The sequence below is a fragment of the Neofelis nebulosa genome, chromosome 2 (assembly GCF_028018385.1).
Source record: "Neofelis nebulosa isolate mNeoNeb1 chromosome 2, mNeoNeb1.pri, whole genome shotgun sequence".
Taxonomy (NCBI): domain Eukaryota; kingdom Metazoa; phylum Chordata; class Mammalia; order Carnivora; family Felidae; genus Neofelis; species Neofelis nebulosa.
Genome location: NC_080783.1, coordinates 99,034,180 through 99,061,095, shown reverse-complemented (window position 1 = coordinate 99,061,095; position 26,916 = coordinate 99,034,180).

The following is a 26,916-nucleotide window of genomic DNA, read 5'->3' as shown; positions in this document are numbered from 1 at the left end:
TCTATTTTTTCAGGAACCCTGAAAGAATTTTGACCATAGAGAAAGGCATCCTGGGATTATCTTGTGTTCACTGAAAAGTAACAACCAGTAGATAATGACCATGGGACTGAAGGATGCTTCCCCACTCCCAGATCCTCAGCCTTGGGAAAAGTGCCTTTATATGCCCTGGAAGATAACCTTCTGGGGAGCACATTCCTCTTTCCTGGGGCTCCCTTGTAAACAGGCTATCTCTAATAAGCCCCACTTGCTTGCTTTCTCTCAAGTTCAGTGCTCATTTCTATAATATTGAGACTCAGTGGGACTTGGGGTCTAGTAACAATTACCAGCAAACCTTCCCCATACATGCCAGGTACATTGCCCTCAAGCTTGGCCCAAATCATATCACAAGTGAGACAATTGTCAATTCTAGAAGGTCACCTTTGGAGAAAAAAAAAAAAATGTTGGAAAGCAACAAAATCTCCAGAGGAGGAAGGAATGAGATAGATTAAAAAACTTTATAAACCATATAGTAAGAGAACAATTTGAAGAACTGATGTGTATTCCAGGGAGGGTAGGAGTTGGGGGGATAAGCTGGAGAAGGGAAGCCAGGATGGATATGATTACCCCCTCATACGGAGGAAGGATTATTCCATAAAGCCACCATGAATTCTTTCAGAACACCAGGCAGTCATTCACTTCTTGCTCTAAATTCCCTGAAATTTTTCTTTGCTGATATTTATTATAATAAAAGCTGATTGTTTATGCCTTATTTTTCCTCATTAGATTTTAAGCTCCTTGAGAGCTGGAACCATGTCTTTCTTCCTGACCTTTGTATTCTCACTTTTAAAACAGCACTTGGCATACAAACCTGATTGTTGAGTAAAAAAGAAAAAAGAGAAAAAAAAACCCTGCTCTGCATAACATCAAAGAACAGAATTAACATCATGGGTACAATTCTCAGAGAGAGATTTCAACTGCATAGCAGGAAGATCTCCTTAATGCTTAGATTCATGTATCAGTTTATAATAGCCGTTCATGGAAGAAGGAGCCCAAATGTCTCTCCCATAAGGAATGTGGGACCCTGCACTTGGCTGGGAGGTTGTATTAATGACCGTTAAGATTAGTTCAGGCTTTTAACATTTTTACTTAGAACAAATTAGACCTAACTGGCCTTCCTGACATTTTCTTCCCTCACTGATCTATCCTCCATATTTCTTGACAAATTATCTTGCTAAAGCAAAAATGTCATCACCTATACTTCTTCAAAAACCACTGGGTCTCATTGACAACACCAGCATTTGCTAAAGAAAATTTTTGTAGAATGCTACTCTCATGGTATGGTAAGCAAATAATGGGTTCCACTGTAAAATAAATTTGCAAAATGCCACATCTTAGTCTTCTTAGAGATTCACAGTGCTCCTAATACCTGTTAACAGAGACTTTGGTATGTCTCAGATAAAGGGCAATTTCCAACTAGGTCTCCCCAGTCTCGTCTTCATCTCAGACCATGTTTGCCTTTTTATTTCAACATCACTCATAAAGTGCCCTTGTTTCTCACCTACTGTTTTGGGGCTAAAATGTTTCCAGACTGTGTATTTGAGAGGCAGCATCTCAGATGAGCTTGATCCGTGAGGTGTGTGGGGGTTGGGATTATGAGATGAGCTGGAAGAGACTGCAGCAGGCACCAAGCAACACTTGATGGCTGGCTAGGCTGACCATCTGAGGTTTCTGTGATTTCACATCTGGCAACATGGATAAGAACCCGATGCTAGGACAACACCCACAAAGCTCACGGGTATGCTCACTTCCAAAAAATCTAGTCTTCTCCACCCTCCCTCTTCTTTCCAGAGAAGACCTTTACTTTCCTCCTCATGGTGAAATGCATCTCCTAGACACCAAAGCTGGCATCTGTAAACCATAGTAAAAAATAATAAAGGAACATTCACAACAGGGAAAGCCAACATAAGTAGAACTATCAACAAGTGATAGGTGACACTGTTGGGACCCTTCCCAGATGTCCTTTATCAATCAGGTGCACCCAACCCCCAGCTGCTCTGAGTATTGGCTGCCAATGGCCCACAGTTGTCCTCTTTTCTAGAGAATTACCTTCTGTGGAACAGGAGCCACCTAGCTCCAGAGTTAGGCCCCTCTTTGCTCCTTCCTCCATGTAGCTAATGACTGACCAACACAAGAGGTATAAAAGACCAGGCCCTTGCCTCAAGGTGGGGCCAACTCTGGGGTTCAACTTATGCTCCAGGACTTTGTGTAGGATCAACTAAAGCCGAACTCATATTGGGACCACATCTTTGTTCAACTTCATCCCCATCTTGCTCTACCCACTCAATAAATCCAGCCCAAATCCCATTTCGGGCTCTGCTTCTAAAAAGTCCAACTGAAGACAGCTCCAAAAGACCAGTTAGAGGATCCAATTCTCCTCAAATTCTGGATCCTTAAAAATAATTCCTCATGGTTCTCCCTTTTTCCATTTCTGTTATATATCTGCCTTTATCAACACCATATCTTATAGAGAAATGTTTATTGTATTTCTATATAGAAAAACTATGCCAATCTTCTCAAAATAGAACCATCTTGTTAGAGTATCTTCCCACCTCACTGCTTCTCCCAATTGCTGTTGAATATTTAAGTATTTGAAATTAAAATATCAATGTGGCAATATATTTATGATATTTTTATTTGCTCCTATAATCATAATTCCCAGGGATGTTTTTAGCCTTATGTATACATGTATAAATTTTTAGCTACCATGTATAAATAAATTCAATACTGATGCAATGAGCTCTCTAATCCAGAGTTCTTTATTTATCTTGTATGGCTCTGTCTTTTCATCAAATATTATTATGTGTTTTTTGTGTGTTTTTGTTTGTTTGGTTTTTTTGAAGAAAGGTCATGGGTGTTATATAATCTTTGCTTACTAGTCTATAGTCTATTTGGCTGGGTATAAAGACCTTGGATAATAATTTCTGTCATTACTCTATGCAATTTATCCACTGTGTTCTGGTATTGAATTCTGCCATAAAGAATTCTAGACCAACTTGCTTTTTCTGCCTCAACACCCATGGACACTTTGTTTTCACATCAATTTTTTCAGGAACACAAGAGACCTCTTCTTCTTAACATTGAGATTCCGGTATTAACTGATTTCAAAACATTCTTCTAATGGATATTTGAATTTTTTCCTATGTTATTCTCTTTTCAGGAATATCATTTACTATAATTTGTATTTCCCTTATCTGACTTCCATATCTATAATATTAACTGTACATTTATAATCACTTTCACTTCTAATGGTTTTGAATGGTTTTTTCCATTTTTTTCTCTGTGATTATACCAAGCTCTCCTTCTGTATCATGAATGTTGTTTTCATCCTTGTTTAATTCTTTATATTATTAATATGGTCACATTTTTTTTTTCAACGTTTATTTTATTTTTTGGGACAGAGAGAGACAGAGCATGAACGGGGGAGGGACAGAGAGAGAGGGAGACACAGAATCGGAAACAGGCTCCAGGCTCTGAGCCATCAGCCCAGAGCCTGACGCGGGGCTCGAACTCACGGACCGCGAGATTGTGACCTGGCTGAAGTCGGACGCTTAACCGACTGCGCCACCCAGGCGCCCCACATTTTTTTTAATTTAAATTCAAGTTAGTTAACATATACTGGAGTATTGGTTTCAGGAGTAGAACTTAGTGATTCATCAGTTACATGTAATACCCAGTGCTCATCCAATATGTACCCTCTGGTTTGCTTCCTTCTCTGTTTTTATTTTATTTTTCCTTCTTTCCCCCTATGTTCATCTATTTTGTTTCTTAAATTCGACATATGAGTGAAATCATACGGCATTTGTCTTTCTCTGACTTGCTTTGCTTAGCATAATACATTAGAGTTCCATCCATTTGTTGCAAATGGAAAGATTTCATTCTGTTTGATCACTGAGTAATATTCCATTGTATATAAATATACCACATCATTTTTATCCATTCATCAGTCGATGGACATTTGGGCTTTTTCCACAATTTGGCTATTGTTGATAGTGCTGCTATAAATATTGGGGTGCATGTGCCCCTTTGAATCAGCATTTTTTAAAATATTCTTCGGATAAATACCTAGTAGTACAATTGCTGGGTTGTAGGGTAGTTCTGCTTTTACTTTTTGAGAAACCTCCATACTGTTTTCCAGAATGGCTGCACTAGTTTACATTCCCACCAACAATGCAAAAGGGGTTCCCTTTCTCCACATCCTCACCATCTGCTGTTTCCTGAGTTAATTTTAGCCATTCTGACAGGTGTGAGGTGGTATCGCGTTGTGGCTTTGATTTGTATTTCCCTGATGATAAGTGATGTGGTCACATTTTGGGATAGATTTATTCTTGCATTCCATCTTTTCTTGAGACTGACTAGTTTCCCTCTCAATGTGATGTGTCGCTTTTATGTGTTATCTTTTTTCTAATAATTTACATCTCCTTTATCTAAAGCATAAATAATTTATTTTTTCTTTATTTTTCTTCTTCAATTCTTTTTCTGATACATTATCAGATTTGCCTTTTGTTTTCTGTATTCCTCTCCTCTATAGATCTTGTGTTAGTTTCCTTCTGCTCATTGTGCTTCTTGGATTGAGGAAAGTTCTGTACAAACCAGTGATTTGTCCATGAACGGGAAGCAGTGTGGACAAAGTGTGGTCCAGAGAAGCCAGCAGTTTCCACCTGAGTATGTTGCCTCAGAACACTTCTGCACCAAATCAACTCCATTGTCTGTCGTGATGCCTGGGTACCCTAAGGTTTCAGCACTGCCCTTTGGCTCTGCTTGGTTGATGGCCAAACCCTCTTATCTCACAATCCCCTTTCATGATTTGCGGTTAGTTTTCACCTCTTCAAAGGACTCTAATAAGTAGGTTCAGAAAACTCATAATATTTCTCAAGGTGGAGAAAAGAATGGAATGGCTTTGGCATGCTTCTGTGAAGAAGATCAAGTTTCTTCTCTTTTTCTTACTAGTGGATACTTTCATAAAGGGAAGCAAGTACTATATTTATCCAATCATCTCTCTTCCTAGAACTCCACTTTCTGTACAGTGGCCATGCTTCACTTGCTATTCTTTTACCATCCTTTTCATTTTTTTATTACCTAATGAAGATCTCTATTTACTTTGGGTCATTCTTAGCTACATTTAGCTATCAGTTTATGAAAATTTCTATAAAACAAAGCAGCCGGCATTCCTGAATTAAGTGTTTTGCCTTTAGGCAGTCTCTGTTGTGAAGCAGTCTCTAGCAATGCATTATGTACAAATTAGTAGCCATCTGTATTTTACTTTGTTCATTTACTCACCCCTTATGCTTTCACTAAATATCTATGGATTGCCTTTGATGTGTGTTGGCCCAAATAGAAATGGAGAAAAAAAAATACACTTACAGCACTTCATAAATCCTCTGGAGATAAACAGAAATGTTTTAAAGAATTTGATGATAGTTTTAGAGGCCAATTTTATTTAGTCTGCATTTCTATCACCCATAAATATTGTTAAGCAATGATTATCTGCTTTGTTCTTGACCAGGGAAATTGAATTTTATGAGCTACTGATGAGATTGATTTTCTAAGAAAAGAACATTGGTCAGTTGTTTGAGAAGATTTTTCTTTTCTCATGGTGGTTACATTTTGAAAGGGGAATATATGTACTGAGAAGATTTAAAGATTTTATTATTTTAATAATAATCCCACCACAATACATGAAAGAGAATGTAAAATGACTTTATGTAATCCCTTAGGTGAACTAGTAAGGATATATTTTGTAGGCTTCTAAAACAAATCCTTCAATTTCCTGAGTTCTTTGGAGAAAATATGCCATGTAAAACCAATAAACATATAAATAAGTAATAGACTGATGTAGCTATCAGATGGAAAATATAAAAATGGGTGATGGCTCCACACTATGGATCTGGGAAGAGCATTTGATGCTGCTTTGAGGAAAGAAGGAACCACATTTAGAATTGGGCTATTAAGGTGCCTTCCTTGCAGAATGCAGACAGATCTGAGCAGGGAACATGACTGCAACAATGACTGTTTCTGACTCAGGGACTGAGTTGCAAAAAGTGCCAAGTAAAAATGATCTGGGGAGTTTGGTCATCTTTAGCTCACCAGTGTATATAGGACTGGAAATTGCTTTGGCAGATGTACACTGAGTGTCTCAGACCTTTGAACTCTTTTAGATCATTCAAGCTAAGTAAATGGCACTGGCCAATGAACGCTTAAGAGCCAGACTGCACCCAAATAACTAATACTGATAAAATGATTAAATAAAAAAATAGTTATTATGAAGTCCCATAAACAATTCTCCTGTAGGGTCAAAAAGGGTAAAGCCAGACAGTTATATGGCTAAGATTAGAAAAACAGTGGGGAATTCAGTGACAGGCAGGCTGAGCCTCTCTTTCCTGCTCATGGAAACTTCTAGAGGCAACTAAACAGTCAGTCTCAGTACTTGACATGGGAATATGAAAAATATTTTTCATATCAATGAGTGCTATTATAATTCGAGAAAATTGAGCCATCCAAATTACTTTAGAACTCCTCAGGGAAAGTCGGCCCCAAATTTTATTCATAGGCAAACCTTTTGTTCAAATGTCATCTCATGTTAAAGCCTAATGGATTAAATTAATAAAACTGGAGTTCCTCAGGGTTCAGGTAGAAGTTCTGACCTCATATTTGGCCTCTGAATAATCATAGCTGAGCTGAGAGAGCTCCGAGGAACACAGTTTGGAGAACTGAGTTGCCTGGTATAGGGCCATCTAGCTCGACAGAGACAGTGCTGAAACTAGAAGTTAGGTAACCTGCTTTGATGCCCATACAATTTATCAATAATTTTCAAACTTTAATGAGCACATGTATCACTTAGAAATCTATTTAAAATGTAGATAATGATTCAGTGGGTCCTAGAGAGTCCTGAGATTCTTTCTTTCTTTCTTTCTTTCTTTCTTTCTTTCTTTCTTTCTTTCTTTCTTTCTTTCTTTCTTTCTTTCTTTCTTTCTTTCTTTCTTTATCTACCTACCTACCTACCTACCTACCTACCTATCTACCTATTTACATCTTAGAGAGAGAGAAAGCACGAGCGGGGGAGAGGGGCAAAGCAAGAGAAAGAGAACCCCAAGCGGACTCCATGCTCAGCACGGAGCCCGGCATGGGGTTCGATCTCACGACCCTGGGATTGTGACCTCATTCAAAATCAAGAGTTTGACGCTCAACTGAGTCACCCAGGTGCCACCTTAGGTTCTGCATTTCTAACAAGATCCTAGATGATGTCAATGCTGCTGGTCCAGGGAGCATTCTTGGAGAAGCAAGGCTCTCTACTATACCATGTTGTCATGAACTGAGAGAGAGAAATGGAGACAGAGAGAGATGGAGAGAGATGGAGAGAGACTGAGAAACAGAAAGGATCTACAAGTGAATGAGTGAAGAAATGAAAGGCTTAAAAGTGCCCCTAGAAGCCTTGACCAATGGATGAAGCTAAACTCAGAAGTCCTCCACATTCCCTTTGGCTCCCTCTTTCTAAGTACTCACCATCCCTGAGCCTCCCCCTTGCAGTCTGACACTCACCTCACCAAGTTGGGTTTGCCAAGCTTTCCTATCAAATGTCAACTGTTCCTGACCCCTGCAGTCAGACTTCACATATATGAGGCACCTGATCAAATAATTTGTGGGTTAAAAATAGCTTAATGCGTTTTCATTTCAAGACAGTATTTGGATTCACCTAATGACCTTAAAAACTTTAATGCGAATTAGTGACAAAAACATGAGTTTCACAGGTTTTCTTGTAGTCTTTACTATCATACCATGAGGACAGATACTGATTACTTAGTGACAGTCTCTTACTCATCCATGAAATGGAAAGACCCTATAAAGACAGGTTATACGCCCCAAACCCTAAGAACTTAGATATTACTTGTGTTATCAAATCCACAATGGGAACTAAAGTGAATTGCCATGTAATAAAAATCGCATTAAATCAATGACAAAAATACAGAATGCCTTAAATTAGTTGGGAGAAGAGCCACATTTTGAGAAGTTGATGGAGAACTGATTGTATTGACTTTATTCACCAAAGTTGCTCTGAATACAGTAAGAGGAAGTCTTTTTGCACCCATTGACAATTATCTGTATGTAAATCCATCACACAGCTTTCAAACGTTCCTAAAATACATTCTACCCAAAGACTTTGTTCCTTTTAGTGCTAATATCAGCAGTTCATGAAAACAGAACAAAATGTTTAAAAGTCCTATGATTTATCACAAAATCATTCTAGTCCATTTATATTTTTAAATGAGGCACTCTCTTCTGAGTTTAATGTGGTAATCCAGTTTAAACTATTTAGAAGCCAACATTGGTATTGCTTTTCTTGTAATTTGGTAAAGTACAAGCAAAACATTTGAATAATGAAAGAAAGGCATTTTCTCCTCAATACATTAAGTAAAAGCAAATCACTAACTTATTATCCCGTTTCCATGAGAACCAAAGTATAGAGCCAGTCTTTTACAAGGCGTCTCTCCTGCTGTACACATTTTCCTCTTCTTTGAATCTACTTTAGATTGCTACCGAAAGGCTAAATAGTTAGCGTTGAGAACCAAATGATTATCTTTGCTCATCTTTCCCAGGCTGAGAGAGCTGAGGAAGTAGCTAAAACAGGATATAGTGGCACCTGATCACAGTAGGACTGGAGGAAGGGCTGGCTGGAAAAAATGGACTTCAAGAAAAGCCAATTGCCTTAATGAATCTGATTGGCTTGAGACTTGGATATTAAATTTCAACCTCTGAATTCCATCTCCAGTATTTCTTCACCTGTGCACAGAACATTGCCTCTGTATGGTGTGTTGGGTAGCTTGGTACAAGGCAATGTCCTCCTCCGCCTTTACCATCTTTAACCAGAGTAGAATCATTTAAGTGCTCCCCCCCGCCCCCCCGCTATGGAACAGCTGTTCTCCAAGTGTTGTTACTGGACCAGCAACATCAGCACCACCCAGGGACATGTTAAAAATGCAAATTATTGGGCTTTGCCTCAAATCTAATGAATCAGAGACTTCAAGAGGGGTCAGCAGCACGTTTTAACAAGTGCTCTGGGTGGTTTTAATATATGCAGCAGGATCACCAGTTACACAACTGTGAGGACACATGCACTTTAAGTTGAAGCTAAGTGACCCTCAGCTGCAGAGAAGAGTGGCTGGAATTCATGTCCCATCCACATCACCTACACTGATAGGTGTCCCTAAGATAACTAAGTATCCTGGCAATATTTAATAGTTAACAATGGATAGGGGATGATATGAGGGGTAGGGTTGTGTATTAAGGTTCAAAAATGTAAAAGAAGAAGAAGAAGAAGAAGAAGAAGAAGAAGAAGAAGAAGAAGAAGAAGAAGAAGAAGAAGCAGCAGCAAACTATTTCTTACATCATTTTGGACTTTGTCTTTCAATGAAGTTGGGTTGGGGACAATCTCTGGCTCCAAATGATAACTAACTAAACAATCACTTGTATATATAATATTTGAATTTAGACTTTCTAGGGTGCATGCTGTACTATTTTCTATCTATCTGTGGAAACAAGACTCCTTGATTTGCATCTGAATCAACATTTTATTTTCAGGAAAAAAATAGTATCAGAATGCATTGCTCTTTTTGTGGATTATGTATCTTTAATAAGCTGCCTACCTTTGTAAGATACCTTTGTAAGATACTCTTGCCTGCTCTTGTTGGAACACCACACCAAAGCTAAATGTCCATTGCAGAGGTGCTAGAAAGGTGCTCTCCAGCAAACTACAAGCCTGGGCCTCAGGACCTCACAGGCTCCTTCCAACACCCAAATTCTCCCCCTTTATGACAAAGTGGGATGCAAAGGGACACAGGGCCTACCATTCTCAAATGTACTCTTGTCAAGAAAGGCTGTGGATATAGAATGTTGCAAAATAAAGCAGACCCTAGGATAAAATTGGAAGTTGTCTTAGAGTTAAATCCTTACTTCATGCATATTTCTAATCTCTTGCCTCATTCTCTTCAACAAGCATGAAGAAAAAGATCTAATGATTTGAAATGCTTGCACCTAGAGTCCAGTTAATCAAACATGTGGATTATACTGTGGCATGCTGTATAATACTGCTTACACACAGTTTGCTTTTCCTTATTACCAGCAATGAGTGAATGCTCTTGAGTATTGTTGGGGAGCCAGGCTGTGATACTTGGTAACTCCTTTTACTGTTACAGGGAATTAGGGCACATATTCTGATGATGACCTGGGCCTGTTTTTCCCCTACCTTCACTATGGAATATTTATATCTTCTATGGTGTAGGGACAAAGGCTAGGCGGCCCCAAGATGAGCCACTTTGGCATGAAGATTATTTTGAGCTAAAAAAGCAATCAAAACTCAGCAGATTACAGAAAAGCTATTTACAAACCCTACAACAACCTGAAAAGAATTTAGATAAAGGAATTGCCCTAGGAAGGGAGCTATCACCATAAATGCCTACATTATACCATGAAGTATGTATGGCAGGCAGAGAAGTTCCCAGCAAGGCTTAGCTGATCAAAGTCCTATGTCCCATTGTTACTGATGGGGCCCAGCAAACATGTGTTTACCAAAAATTGACTCTTTTTCATCTTCCTGTGAATTACATTCCTTATCTTTGAAGTCCCAGATTCCTATAATTTTCTCTTCATTCAGAATCACATATATACCTCATTTTCCCTGTCTTTGGAAAATCTAGGTCTGTGTGTATTCCCCCTATGTACAAAATTAGATTTTTCCTAGTTAGTCTGTCTCATGTCAATTTGATTCTTGGTCTGGCTAGAGGGACCTTGAAAGGGATAGGAAATTCTTTCTCCCTGGCAATGAAGATAGAGAATACAAATGCACCATAGCTATTTTTTCTAAGACAAAGTCACTGCATTTTTTTTTCATGTAAGGTATCTACATTTTTCAGAGTCCAGAGTGCTGACCATTACACTATGGGGCCGGGCATCTACATTTTTCACCTGAGGGACGAGTAACATGCAAACCCCAAGTCTTTGCCAGGGACCCTGAAACCTTGCCCCATGGAATGCAAGTACTCCTAACTTCTTTAGGGAAGGGTGTATCCTTTTATTCAAGGCCGTGCTGCTCTCCCTTGAGCAACTGATAAGAGCATTCAGACCTAGAGAGTCTCCAATATTGGTCTTAATCCTACCTATTCTCTGTTCCCTCAATCTAGGGAAGGAGCAAGAACACCTCTACCAATGGCTGTAGCTGATAGCTTTGAAATTCCCTGAAGATTGGGGCGCCTGGGTGGCTCAGTCGGTTAAGCGTCCGACTTCGGCTCAGGTCATGATCTCGCGGTCCGTGAGTTCGAGCCCCGCGTCGGGCTCTGTGCTGACAGCTCAGAGCCTGGAGCCTGTTTCAGATTCTGTGTCTCCCTCTCTCTGTCCCTCCCCTGTTCATGCTCTGTCTCTCTCTGTCTCAAAAATAAATAAACGTTAAAAAAAATTAAAAAAAAAATTCCCTGAAGATGCTTGGCTCACAGCTGTGGGCACACTCTTGTGTCTACATTCCCATTAAAATGGGCCACATCAACTTGAGCCTCAGGACCATGCAGGAAACTCAAGTTCCCCATATTCAGGCAAATACCTGAAAGCAGTGCAGATGATGCTGAACTCCTATTTGGGCATTGTATTTGAGAATTAACAACATTGTGTAACAGGTTTTTCTGTCTTGGTGTCTGAAAATCCTCTCTCATGATGAAAAGGACCAAAGTCTTAGACTTACTTAAATCTAATCAGGTCAAAAGAATATTGCTTTCCTCCTCCTCCTGCTCTTCCTTCTTCCTTCTTTTTTTTTTTTTTTTTTTTTTAAATTTTTTTTTTTCAACGTTTTTTTATTTATTTTTGGGACAGACAGAGACAGAGCATGAACGGGGGAGGGGCAGAGAGAGAGGGAGACACAGAATCGGAAACAGGCTCCAGGCTCTGAGCCATCAGCCCAGAGCCTGACGCGGGGCTCGAACTCACGGACCGTGAGATCGTGACCTGGCTGAAGTCGGACGCTTAACCGACTGCGCCACCCAGGCGCCCCCTTCTTCCTTCTTTATAAGGCACCACAGACAGTGAAATGCAGCTCCTTGAACAGGCAAATATTCAATCAATGATTGGCCTTTTACATAACACCTGTCTCTCTAACCTTTCTGCACAATGACTTTAGAGATTGGCCAGAGGTGCAGTTAATCCTCAGGGAGAAAGTACTACCTAGCCTCCGGTTTCCATGCTGAGGAAATGCCTGCACAGGTCTGCTGCTGGTAACTGGAAAGTTTGTATGTCTCTGAACGAACTCAAAACCCAGCTCTAAAAATGTTCATGCTTTGCTGGTGGTAAATTAATATTCTCAGCGTCATGTGTTAAGGATAAAATCCTAGCTAACTTATGATATACAAAGGGAAAATAATACACTTGTTAATCTGCATAGCATTGTTTTGAGGGGAAAAAAAAAGGACTTTTTAAAAAATGTGTATTTATTATGAGAGTGAGCATGGAAAGGAGGGGCAAAGAAAGGAAGAGAGAGAATCCCAAGCAGACTCCATGTGGTCAGCACAGAGCCTGACTGACACAGGGCTCGATCTCACAAACCGTGAGATCATGACCTGGGCAGAGACTAAGAGTCAGATGCTTAACTGACTGAGCCACTCAGGTACCCCAGAAGAAAAAGTCGTTTATCTGTACCTATGACCCTCTAGGGATTGTGTTCATCACTTTTATAAAAGTAGCACAATTAATCCTTATAGCAATTCTCCCAATTTTACAGATGAGAAAACTGAGGCCACAGAGTTTGTGCATGCAATCAGGTTTGTCTAAAGTACACTGGGCTCTGCAAAGGATGAATAAAAGCATAAGGTGCAGGTTCTGTGTTACCACGTCAGTGAGACAAACTGACACCCTACTCATGCAATTGTTAAGTCCTAAGGTGTGTGGAGACAGTGGGTCCGGGGATATTTTAGAAGCAATCAGAAGTCAAAATGTAAAAGGAGATGGAAATTGGCTGGGCCTGGCAGAGAAAGAATCTTCCCTGTCCTAGGTTACTAAACTGACCTCAGGGTTCACTTGTTCACAATAAGATCATCTGGATTATGTTTTACAAAAGACTGGAGCTTTAAAAAAGGCAAGAACAGCCTCTATGCTCTCTACTTATTTCTGTCCTGTTTCCCATATAAAAATAACTCTATACCATTGATGAGTTGAAAGACCACAGTGTCTTCAGAGTAATTAGGAGTATCATCTCCACAGGTGCCTGGAGATCTTTAACACATAATCCTTCTTAATTGCTACCTTTAAAGTAGATGACAGAATATAACATTTTCTAGCAAGGGAGAAAATGTATGCAAAGCTTGTCATCTGGAAACAATGCAAAGCAAGAAGGAATTAGAAGCTCCCAGACCCTGTGCCTGGATGAAGTGTCATACCTGGCCTCCCGCTTGTTGGTTCAGGATCACCTTGTGGATTAAACTCACAGAACTTGGGGCACCTGGGTGGCTCAGTTGGTTGAGCGTCTGACTTCGGCTCAGGTCATGATCTCACAGTCTGTGAGTTCGAGCCCCGCGTTGGGCTCTGTGCTGACAGCCCAGAGCCTGGAGCCCATTTCAGATTCTGTGTCTCCCTCTCTCTCTGCCCCTCCCCTGTTCATTCTCTGTCTCTCTCTGTCTCAAAGATCAATAAACATTAAAAAAAATAAAAATAAACTCACAGAACTTTGAATTAATGGGAATATTTTAATTATTATTAAATTAATTTAAATTGGGCACCAATGTGTGTTTTGAGCTGACGGAGGTGAATCCTCCTTTTTCTCTACTTACCACCGATCATTCTGCATTATTTACACCAATAATTAAGTTTAATTTCACCTGGAGTGCTCCACAGGCTGCATTCAGTTCTGTGTAATTTCCACCCCTAAGATTTATTTGGGCTTCCATAACATCAGCTTCATTCATTTACATATGCTTTACTCCTGCTGTATTTCCAGAGGATTGTGCTCAAAAATAGCCAGTCATTTCCTTTCAACTGTTTTTAAATTGCTTGTTTTAATGCAAGAAAAAACAGACAAATGTCAAAGTGTGCTCTGACAGTTCTCTTGGTCTTTAGCATAAAAACGTTTTGGGGGCCGGGCACCTGGGAGGCTCAGTCGGTTAAGCATCTGACTCTCAATTTTGGCTGAGATCATGATCTCCCCATTGGTAAGATAGAACCCTGGGCTCGTCCCTGACAGCATGGAGCCTGCTTGGCATTCTCTCTCTCCCTCTTTCTCTGCCCCTCCCCTGCTCATGCATGCAGTCAAATGCTCTCCCTCTCTATCCAAATAAATAAATACACTTAAAAAAAACATTTTGGGGGCCCAATGATGGAACTTTTGACCGTGTTCCTTAAGCATATCTTCATCAACATATGGCTTTCTTGGACTCAGTGATTTTATGCAGTCTCTTTGCACAAAAGGACATTCAAAGCTAAATATAGAAAGCAGTTAATATATATATATATATATATATATTTACAAATCACTATGCATCACAAAAATATCTCTACATAAATATATCCATGACATAATTAAATATATATGTTTATTACATTTAGTATATAAGATAAAATGGAATCACTAGTCCCTACTCTCAGTCTCTATATTGTCTGCAGGAGGGACCATTCACTAAGCCTCATGATCCAGGCATAACTGCCATCCCTGAGCCACAAAAAGACTTAACACTCTTTGTATCTAACGATTTAAACCACATACTTAAGCGCTTTGGCACCTACACCTAAGAAGATGCTTTGATAAATTTAAATTAATAACCACCAAGAAACCTCTGGCCTATTTTTATCTAGTTCTGAGTATGAGAGTAAAAGGGTGACCCCATTACAAGCCATGACATAATATTCTCCACCGTGAACCTCTTTGATTTTCCTAACAATCCTAAAGATAGAGAAAATCATCAAGGTAAATAGATGAAAAACTAATGAAAGTCTCCAACAGCAGGAAGCAGTAGTAAGAAACATACTCTTCACTGAGCACCTGCTATGTGGTGGCAGGCCTGGTGCTTTATTTGCCTTAACCCATTTCATTTTTACAGCAAGCCTGTGAAGTCTAACAATCTTCCTTTTCAGATGTTGCGACCACAGCTGAGAAAAGACCAGCAAATAGTCAAAGGCCACAGCAATTAGTGGCAAAGTCTGTATTTACATACAAGGAGTAAGGTTAAGACACATTCTTTCGCCATTCTGCCATCTGCTTCTGAAGTACACCGGGCTAGGGGAATAAATGTGGCTGACTTGGGAGCGCTCCCTCACACATCCTGAAGCCCTTACCTCTCCATGATCCCTTCCCTCCTTTCCTGTGGCTGACTGCACTTCCTTCATTCCATGCTTTTTTGCCAAGTCCTTACCCAGCCACCCTTGTCACTTCCAAAAGGAACAGAAATAAAGTGTTTCAGCTTCTAAAAATCATATATGTCCCCCCTCCCCAATAAAATAAACAAAAGAACAAAGAAGCAACTATGCCATCAGGGAATGTTTATACATTCCCTAAATTTTACACATGTGAAACACAGCCCTTGTGTAGTACACATGCTTATAACTTCTCTGCATTCCTAAATCAGCACTCTGTAGCTTTCCCAGTGTCTTTCTTCAAATATCCCATACTATATCTGCCCTCAGCAGGAGTATATCATCTACATTCATAGAGAAAGTGGAATCCACAGACAGGAACTTCCTCTTAGCCTATTACTCCATTCACTCCCTCAGAAATGTCATTGGGAGATCCGGAAACCGGGGTATCTTTACAGAGCCTTAGGTCACCTCCTTCACTTCATTGCCAAGGGCCCAGTTGGGAGCTCAGGTACCAACAGGGACTTTAAAGAAAAGAAGGTAAGAATTTAGGCTGGGGTCTGCTGTTCTCCAACTCCATGACCTCATACAAATTACTTAATTTCTTTCAATTTAGGTTGCTTCATTTGCGTAAAAGGAAATGCAGGGTTGCAGGGATGTTGTGGTAAAAATTAAGGGAGTAATAAAGACATTACTGTTATTAAAATATTTGGTTCATAGTTAGAACTCGGTAAATCATTCCAACAATTATGATTTGTCTCAGTCAGGAATCATTTGGTTGATATGTTTGTCAAAAACAAAAGCCCTTTGAACCTAGTTCAGACTGAAGAGAGTTCACTAGAAGACTATCTGGGCATCTGGCAAAAAAAAAATGCAGAAGGGATTGTTTGGCATCTTGGAACACTGGAATGTGGAGGAATGGATGAAGCTTATACCTCCATCAAGTCATCTAGTCTCTTATTTCTGTGTCTCCTTGCTTCTCTGTTGCCACACACACACATCATACACACACACACAAACACACAGGGTTTCTGCTCTCTCAGTACTTAATGGAAACTGGCTTTTCCAGCCAAGTCCACCTTACCTCTAGTTCAAGCACACGTACTCAATTAAACCCAACAAAGCCCCTGTTTCTGAAAGCCCTTATTTCTGAATTTCACATTCTCAGAGGGGAATTAACCATTTGGCAAGTTTGAGATGTCTGCCCCAGTTCAGTGAGCACTGACTGGGCTGTGGGCAGGGTAATTGGCTCAGCGGAGGCTGTGGGAGCAGCTTCTCTGAGAAGGGGATTAGGCAGGCCAGACAAATAAAAAGGCATGCCTACTTCATTATTATTATTATCGCGTCACTGGCAAAGACCAGAACAAAGCTGTTGTGATTCGGGCACAGTGTGCTATGCTCTCCCATACAATCCTGTATCCTCTTCCTGGACATCAGTTCACACAAAGCCTTGTATTCATATATTTATTGCAACATCATTCATGAAGCTAAAAGCTGAAACAACCTAACGCCTATCAGGTGGTGAATGGATAGACACATTTTGATATATTCATACCATGAAACACTACTCAGCAATAAAAGGAAATAAAATATCATTAAACGTAATAATATAGTATTATTAAATTAAGTAAATCTCCAAAACATCATGCTGAGGAAAAGATATCAAATGTACAAGTCTACACACTGTAGGGTTCCATTAATATGGAATTTTAGAAATGGCAAAACCAAGGTGACAAAAAATCAGTGGTTGCCTGGGAATAGGAATATGGGTAGAGTGTGTTTTGATGGCAAATGGACATGAAGCAGTATTTTAGGGTGATGGGACTCTGTTATATCTTCACTGCAGTGTTGCTTACCTGTCTGCATGCAATCACCAAAATCCATCAGTGAATTTTATTGTACATAAATTATACTTCAATAAAGCTCTTTTAAAAGCTAAGAGGAAGGAAAAGAAAGGAGAGGAGAGGAGAGGAAAAAAGAAGGAAGGGAGGGAGGGCAATCATCTACAAATTCTACATGTCATTTTTTTTTTTCAGGTGGGTCAGAATATATCAAATATTACCTTTAAGAAATATATCACTGCAGGGTGCCTGGGTGGCTCAGTTAAGCATCTGACTTGGCCTCAGATCATGATCTCAGGGTTCATAGCTTCAAGCCCCACGTTGGGCTCTGTGCTGACAGCTCATAGCCTGCAGCCTGCTTCAGATTCTGCATCTCCTTCTCTCTCTGACCCTCCCTCACTTGCTCGCACTGTCTGTCTCTCAAAAATAAATTTAAAAAACATTAAAAAAAGAAATATATTATTGCTACTAATAAAAACTTCTTATAAAGCAATTACCATATGGCAAAAAGTATGCCATGTAATTCCTTTATATGTATTACTGGATTTAATTCTCACAACAACCCGCAGGCACAAAGGAGTAACTTGCTCAAGTAACTGCAGAGTAGGTGTTATTATCCCCATTTTAGATATTAAGAAGTGGTTTTTCATATAAAAGGCCTTTCTTGCTAAGACTGCCCCATGGTAGAGATGGGATTCAAATTCAGGGTCTGCCTGATTCCCGAGCTACCGTTCCCAGTGGCCATATATTAAGATTGCATCCAAAAAAAAAAAAAAAAAAAAAGATTGCATCCAATATTAAAACCAGACATTTTCAAATTGTGATCATAATATTGGTTAAAAGAAAGGTAACTCAGCTAAAACACAGTGAAATTGAGTTTTTTAAAGCCAATATCCATGATTTCAGAAGCATGAACTGTCTAGTGCCCAGTAAGGAGAATCTAAGGTGGTTAAACAGTGTCTCCTAGAACATAGACTGTAATATCACAAATGGTGGGATTTTCTGATTTGTGTGATATGTTGTTTACATGGTAAGAATGTTTTAAAAAGTTGTGCCCAAAAAATGTTGAAATAAAAGCAAATAAGTCAGATCTATTGGAGCCCAACTCAGAAGCCAGTGAAGAATGCTAGTTAACTATCACCTGACCTGTGACCTACTTTTAGATCTCATATAGGAAATTTAAAACACTTTACAGTGTGTCACTAGATTTGAAGGTACTTAGTCAATATTGCCAGAGTGAAATACAAAATCAAGACAATTATTATATAACTGGAGGGGAGGAGTGTTCCCTTTGCATGATCTATCAACAACAAATGAGTATTTATTTTTTTTTTAATTTTTTTTTAACATTGTATTTATTTTTGAGACAGGGAGAGACAGAGCATGAACAGGGGAGGGGCAGAGAGAGAGAGAGAGAGACACAGAATCCGAAACAGGCTCTAGGCTCTGAGCTGTCAGCACAGAGCCCGACGCGGGGCTCGAACTCATGGACCGCGAGATCATGACCTGAGCCGAAGTCGGCCGCTTAACCAACTGAGCCACCCAGGCGCCCCAACAAATGAGTATTTAATGAGTTTCTGCCATGAGCTGGGACAGTATGCTGTTTTGTAACAAAGTAGAACAAAGTACGGAACTCATTTTAAGATATCCTGCTACATAACTGTTTAGAAAAAAAGAGCATGCATAAAATAGACACAAATAAATAATATGCTTTAAAATTCTGAATAAAGGTACCATGTAAGCTCATAATGGAGAAAATCAGATGAGTTGGTTGGCTCTGGGGACTGAGCAGGGTGGCCAAAGAGTGTGACAGTGGAGAGAACAGGAAGAAAAGTCAGGAGTCTGGTTGTGTATCCCAGTCAAGTGGCTTAATAGCTGTGCTATTAGGCAGTTCCTCCTCTGTGCCTCAATTGCCTTGTTTATAAAATGGGGATGCAGAATTACCTTATAAGGTTGATTCGGAAACTAAACAATGCTGGGCACTGGGTGGTTCAGTTTAAATGCCTGACTTTTGGCTTCTGCTCAGGTTATGATCTCACAGTTTTGTGAGACTGAGCCCCAAGTTGGGCTCAGCGCTGGCAGGGCGGAGCCTGCTTTGGGATTCTCTCTCTCTCTCTACCTGTCCCCTGCTTGTGTTCTCTCTCAAAATAAATAAATAAATTTTAAAAAAAAGAAAGAAATTAAACAATGCAATCATGACAGGTGCTTAGAACAGTGGCTGGCACATTGTCAGGGCTCAGTGTGAGTTAGCTGTTTTACTACTGTATGAGTGAGAATCAAAGTGAACTTAAAACAGTAAGATTTATGAGGGAAAAAGAAGGCAGAGTGAGTGCTCTAGGGAAAAGCAGTAGCATAGGGAATGGCATGAAAACTACAAAGGGCAGTGGGGGGGGTTAATTGGTGGGGGAGGATACCTTTCACATAGAGGATGGGCAGGAAATTAAGGTGAGATCAAGTGGAACAAAAGTGAAGATGACCTTGAATTCTGGAAAGAGAAATACAGATTATACATCAGAGCACGAGAAAAATGGTTAGGTTCTTCAACAAGGAATGACTCAAAAAACAGTCATGTTTAAAGAAAATTTGTCTCATAGCAACACATGAGTTGGAAATAGGAAGTGGCAAAAGAAAGAATAAATAGAAGGCTATTGAAGAAACCTATGCAATTCGACAGAATTCTAAACTTTAGGCCTAAAATGAGAGAGTCAGAAATCCACAAAGTAAACAGCACCCCACACCAATCCTAAATTAGAGGAAGACTCTACTTAATCCAACAGTGGGGAGGGCGTAGTGCCTGACTCTGTAACAAAATGAAAGAGAAAACAGGAGACTCACTTTACTACACACTTGGTTAAACATATATGTTTCAAAAATCAAAGTAAATTCCTCACTTCTTCTCATTGTTTCCCCCCTTAAAGCCATGCTAAGATATATTAGGAATATTCAACAGTCGCCCAAAGCTATACAAAAATAGAAAGGGATGAATAATTGCAAAGGAAAAAAAACTTTCTAGTATTTTACATTTCATGATGCAAAATCTGGCAATATCCAGCATAAAAGAAAATAACAGAACAGGATAGCCCCACTGATCCCCTCAGTGTTTACAATCACCTACAGCATTTTGAGACTGTCCCAATCAAAACTCGTGTTTCTGTGTGATTCATTTGCCTTATCCTACACTTGCTTCTCTTCCTTTCTTACACTGATCTAAAACAATGTATTACTTGGGCCTCCAGACCCTTCTCTCCCTTGCAAAATATGTTTTTTTCTCAATACCAGGGTATTTGCTCCAGTATCAATGTATATTCTGTAGTGTGAGTTGCAATTTAATATTCTAAAACCCAAAAAGTGCCCTTCCAAGGTATAATATATCAGTGTTAAGGTGTTTAAATTTCTCAACTTTTTTAAAGAAACCAAATAAATTATTATAGTTTATCAAATCTCCCCAAGACTAAACTGTGGCTATCTTGTATACAATTATATATTAACAATCAAATGAAGCCAGTTTTTCACAGTCCTTTTTAGGACAAACTCCTATGTAAAAGAAAGCCACTGTTGCAGTCATTTTTTTACCCCAAATCAAATGTCACCAGATGTACTGAATTGCCTATGTCCCTCCTTTTATAAAGTCAGACAGGTCTAAGAGCATTGAGGACATCTGTGAGGCAGCATGTTATTGGTGTTTTTCCAGAGTCATGGCAAATGGTGCCTGCAGCCAACGGCATCTTAAACAGAAGGACTGTGCCAATTAAATTTGTTGAGGCTTTTAGGCATCTATTTCTAGAGCTGAATTTGGTCTTTTTATACTACACACACACACACACACACACACACACACACACACACTCACACTTTCACATTGACTTTTGTCTTTCAGAAGCTCCACACTATGGCAAGAGCCGTGGGTTTACCATGTTCCATGTCCTCTCTCTTAAGCAGAATTCACATTTCTGTTTGATTTCAATTTGGAAAGAAAGGATGCATTTAACATTTTTAAAAAATCACACTAAACTACAGGACATCGGATGATGGGTTTAACCCTCCCAGTTATACTGAAATTCTAATACAGGCTGCTATTAACCTGAATGACTTTCTACTTGGTGGAATGTGTGGGGAAGATATTTTAAATGTACTGTTTTTGTAGACTTCTCCACAAGAGAACCCACATGAAAAAAAGAGGGGGCAGTCAGTTGGCATTCCAATTCTGAAAGGAAACAACTCAAAATATAGATTATTTAGCTAATTCAGTAGCTTTGTTGAGAATGATGACAACTGGTTTATTATTACTTACTCATGGCTACTTTGGAGTATCTCCCTTCAGTTTTGCCATAATCTGTAACTGAATAGTTTAAAAAAACATTTTTAATGAAAACCAGCATATGTATACATACTGGTACCTCTCTTTATGTAATAGATATATTAATGAAGTTTTATCTATATTAAAGTTTTATAAATAGCAATCTGGCTTAAGTGCTTAAAAAATACTTTTCAAAGAACTGTCTTGAATACAGAATACTCTCTCTCTCTCTCTCTCTCTCTCTCTCTCTCTCTCTCTCTCTCATAGGGATTCACCAAAAAGTTTCATACAATGTTGGTCTTACTTTTTTCTCATATCAATCGTATCCTCACTTTAATGGTGTTTGACCAGATGGAAAGACACCTTCTTCATCAATTATTTCCCACTATGCTTTAGGAGTGAATATGTACTTCTGAGTAATATTTTATCATATGACACCTGAGCTATAGCTTCATGGGCATGAGAGTTGCAAAATGAAATTGAACCGCTCTAGCACCAAAGCCATAAGCAAGATGACAGATATTGATTGTGCCCTAAGATGTAATGTAGGCACCTAATGGGGCGTAGTAATGTACAATGAATCATTAGAATATTATTTTAAATTTTCCATTCACCTGGGGGATTGCTAACGGGGTATTTCACCTTCAAGTCACTCTCCTGCCTCCCCAGACTAGGACAGCACTTGATAAGGTCATTTAGAATATCGTGGATTTTTATCAGCTTTGGGAAAATTAGTGAGGATTTTCTCAGTCCCAGAGATCAGATGCCCATATTACTGAGGATTAGGAGTCTCTGAAAAGTTTTAAAAATGCATCCTTGTTAGTCAAAACACAAAGGTAGAAGAACACCTACCAGAACTGGACCCTAATTATAACAACGATGTGACAAACAATGAGCATTTATTGAACACTTGCCATTATTACGGGGATGAGGGCTTCACATGCATTGTTTCCGTCATGGTCCCTATAACACTCTGAGGGAAATGCTATTTACTTTACAGCAACTGAGGCAGATGGAAGTTAAAGAACTAGGCTGAGATGGTCACAGAGTTAGTAAATGGTAGAACCAAGATGAAAATCCAGATTTTTTTTTTTTTTTTTTGTATACAGGCAGACCACCTACTCTTAACTACCATATAATCCTGCTAAAGAAATGCTATGGAACCTGAAGTCATTCATCAGGTGGTTAAATGACTGCTCATCTTGTAACTATAGTTTTTACTCTAAAGCAAGTTGCCTAGGTCAATGTCCCAGTCATAGTTACCACGTGCATGAAAAATCTTTCCAATGCCCTTTATTTGGCTCTCAATTCTGAGACATTCATTTTTGCTCTTTGCTGCCCTTACCCCACTGACAATCTCCTTTGGAGCACCTCATGCATCAGATGTATTCCTGCCTTGATATTCCTCCCCACCAAATGACTTGTCATGGAATCCTTTCTTTTATATACTCCAAAGACAAAAATGTTTCGGATTCAGAGGTGTTTTTTTTTTTCCAGTACATAAAATCTATTTTCTTTTCTGTCTTTCCCTCATCCTTTATTTTGTCTATTTTTCCTGGATGCTAGAGACCAATAAATACCCTACATTGTTTTTTAATAAATACCCTACTTTGTTATTTGAAAAAGGTAGTGTGACAGGGTGGATAGGTCATTACTTGTTGGCCTTAGGCTGACTAGGTCCAAATCTGGTTTGTGTGTCTATGTAGGAAAGAACTGGGGTTAATATGACCAGATATATATGTATGATACTTCCAAATTAACATTTTTTCAGGGCTTTCAAAGACTTAGCCCAAATAATTAAGTGGTGAGGACTTACGAAAGTTGCCAGATAAATATCTTAATACCATGGAATCTTTGTTGTCATATTTCATCATGTGGTTAAAAGCATATTACACTCACACAAAATGTGAGTCTGACTGAACAATTTTCTCCTGGGATTTGTACAATAGGTTAATTAAAAAGCTAGGGATTTCATCAGGGTTCCTTTTATTCAGTCAGTGGAGTCAACAAATGTCAAGGCCTGCCTACTGTATGCCAAGCATCTGTTACCTTCTAGAAATTCAGCATTGACCAAGGCACAGTCTCTGCTTCCAGGACCCCTCCATACTGTACAGAAATAGAATGGCTTACACTATAATATAAATGTAAAAAGATCTCTGAAACATAGATGAGGGTACACTCTCAAAAGTTCAACAGAAAGAAAAGGGATGAACAAACACTTCCTAGAGGAGGTTATAAGAAGTTAGTTATAAATTCAGATTGGGAGTTGGCTATTCAGAGAATATAGGATTATATGAACAATAACAGAATTTTGAATTGACAATCGAGAAATTCTATAGGGATAGAGCATTGCTGTACATCAGGCCTCATTTAAGGACATTCAGTTTGAATAATCCCCACAGGAACTGATCTGCAGGATGACAAACTTTCATTCCATAAAAGGCAGGGATGTCAGATCTATCCTTGTATCTCCCCTAGAACTTCTCTCCAGACCCTACTTAATCATGTTACAGGTAACACCAAAATACTTAAAATAATCAATATTGGGGATTACTTCCAGGCACAAAGAAAACTGTGTATCCCCAATGTCCTATCCTGGCACTTTCCCCCACAATCCAGCAACCTCCTTTCCCCTAAAATTGTCTTTGCAAAAACTTATTGTGCTGCCATGTTATTGGGGAATGCAATCCCATGGCAGCAAGAGTGATGGAAAAAGAGTGTAAGGGGAGAAAATATAAGAATGTGTTACTGAGCTAGCCAGAATTTGTGACAAGTTGTCTGCTCAGCCTTGCAGGACATCTTCAGGGAGGCCCCATGAAGTTGTAAATCTAAAGAATCGATTCAGATAGAGAAAGGGAGAAAATCTTATCTACCATGTTCTAATAATGCTTCATATTCCTTGCTCAAAGGGTATTAATCCCCCTGCATTTATGAGTCACACATGCATGGGGCTGGAGCATGTCCCCTGGTGCCTCAAGTCACAGCAATACACCAAAGCCTCAGGGTGAGAGGCAAGAGGTGAGAGGTATGAAAGATATGAAAATGAGGTGGGCCACAGTTGGATGGCACCATTTGGTGGCAACAGAAACTTGACTTGAGGGCTATGAGAACAGCCCAAGTCCGTCCCTGATAGAATTACCCCACCCAGAAAGCAAAGTAGAGTCAAGTCCAGAGCACTGAAACTGAATCCAGTTCACCCTCCAAGACTGGGTGGACATTTCCTTAGAATAAAAGTCACCACCCTCCTTGTTCTGTGCCCCTACGTCTTGGTTATCTGTGCTTTTAACTCTGTGGTTTTGCCTTATTCTACATTTCAGTGGATAAATAAAGCTCAGTATTTTGTTTGTTGTCACACAGGCCTTGACTGGAATTCTACCCTCTCTACTCACCGAACAAAATTACTTAAATCCCTTGAGAGTGATTTTTTTTTTCATTTGCATCATAGAGATAATGGCATTACCCAACAAGGCTGTTGGCATTATTAAATGAAATGTTATCTCTGAAAGAACTACTAAAGTTCTCAACCCATAATGGACAAGAGAGATATTAGGGTTTTTTCCTGAATTATTCCCATCACCCTAGTTTATGTTCACCATTTACCCTGCTCTAAGACATGTTTGTGCATATGCCTATGCATGGTGAGAGAATCTTTACAGTACTTCCACTAGGAATACTTTATAACAGTAAAACTTGGTAAAAAGATTTGTGCTGTCATTAACCTTATTTCTCTCAGTTCAACACCCACTCTGCCATCCCCTGCTTGGGGATTGTGAATCGGAGGCTGAGATTCAGCAACTATCTCTCTCCTTTGCCAGCAGTTTCCATATCAGATTCTGCCAAGGGGTACTAAGAGGCCAGTAGGCTGGAGGAAAACTAAGGGACTTACTTCTTCAGTTTTGTTTGCTATACCTGCTGGTGTTACTTTGCCTTGACAGTAGCAGTTGGTTCCCATTTGACCTCTTCTTTGAGTGTTCCCAAACCAGCCTCACTGTGTCCCCTCACAGATAATATAAATGATGGAAAAGCAACCTCTTAGAAAAGCAACCTCTAGGTCCCAGTACTGAAATATTTTTTCTTTGGGTTTCAGATTTAGTACTGCCAACTGAACAGAACCCCTTTTATCCAAAGATCTGGATCCCACTTTCGTGGCCCCCACCTCCAAGTTTCTTGATTCTAATAGTCCCCAATTTTCCCCTCTCCCCAACCATAGAGGTGACAGCTGCTTTCCATAGGTACCACCTCTGTGCAATTTCAGAGGTTGTCTTTCAATACTTGTTTAACTAATGTGCTTATAATGATCTATCTCTGTTATGGTTTATGATCTATCTCTGGTATGGTTTCTATTTTCCTGAGTTGGCACTGATTGATACAAGGACTATAAAGATAAATGCTGTCCAAAAGGGGAAAAAGTTACCAAAGGGCAACATGAATGTTGCAAAAAGAGGGAAAGATGAAAAAATTGCACGCGCGCACACACACACATACATACATACACACACTTGACCCATGAACAACATAGGTTTAAACTGCATGGGTCCATTTACATGAAGATTTTTTTTTGACAAATATAGTACAGTACTATAAATGTATTTTCTTCTCAGGATTTTCTTAAAAACATTTACTTTTCTCTAGCTTACTTTAAGAATGCAGTATATAACACATATACAAAATATGTGTTGACTGTTTATCTTATTGGTAAAGTTTCCAGGAAACAGTAGGCTTTTAGTAAACTTTTTGGGGAATCAAAAGTTACACACAGATTTTCAACCACATATGGGATCAGTGACCCTTACCCCCACCCAAGCACATTGTCCAAGAGTCAACTATATATATATGTGTGTGTCTCTATATATGTGTGTGTGCCAATGCATAGTTGGCATTTACTTCTCAGCTAATAGATAAATCAATAACCAAAGGGATGGTTTATCTACTGCATTCAACAACTTTTAGTGTGTCTGGACACCCAAGATTCTTACCTGATGTTTATCCTGAAGTTGCCAATATACTCCATATTTTGGGGACATCAGTTTATGGCCTTAACCTTTAAGACCCATTTCTGTTGACATCCAATGCCAATATCTGAGGGCAAGTGGATTTTGTGGGTATATTTTAGAGGATAAAATCTTTTAGAGCTTCTTATAAAAGAACATTCTCTATAATAGTTATCAAATTGTGATATCCTAAATTCATTATTTTATCATAGCTTGAGTTTTCTGAGCAGTTAGTTTTTCCTGAATGATATTTCCTGAGTTGATGGGCAGTGAGTAAGGACAGGAATGTGATAATGGGGAAAGATTACATGTTTTAAAATGCTTACAAATGGTTTCCCAGAGTTAGAGCAGTATTTACAGAGTTCAATATTTGTTCCCTTTTGATATAAAAAGAAAACTTTAACCAACAGGGCTGGCAAATGCAAAGGTAGATAAA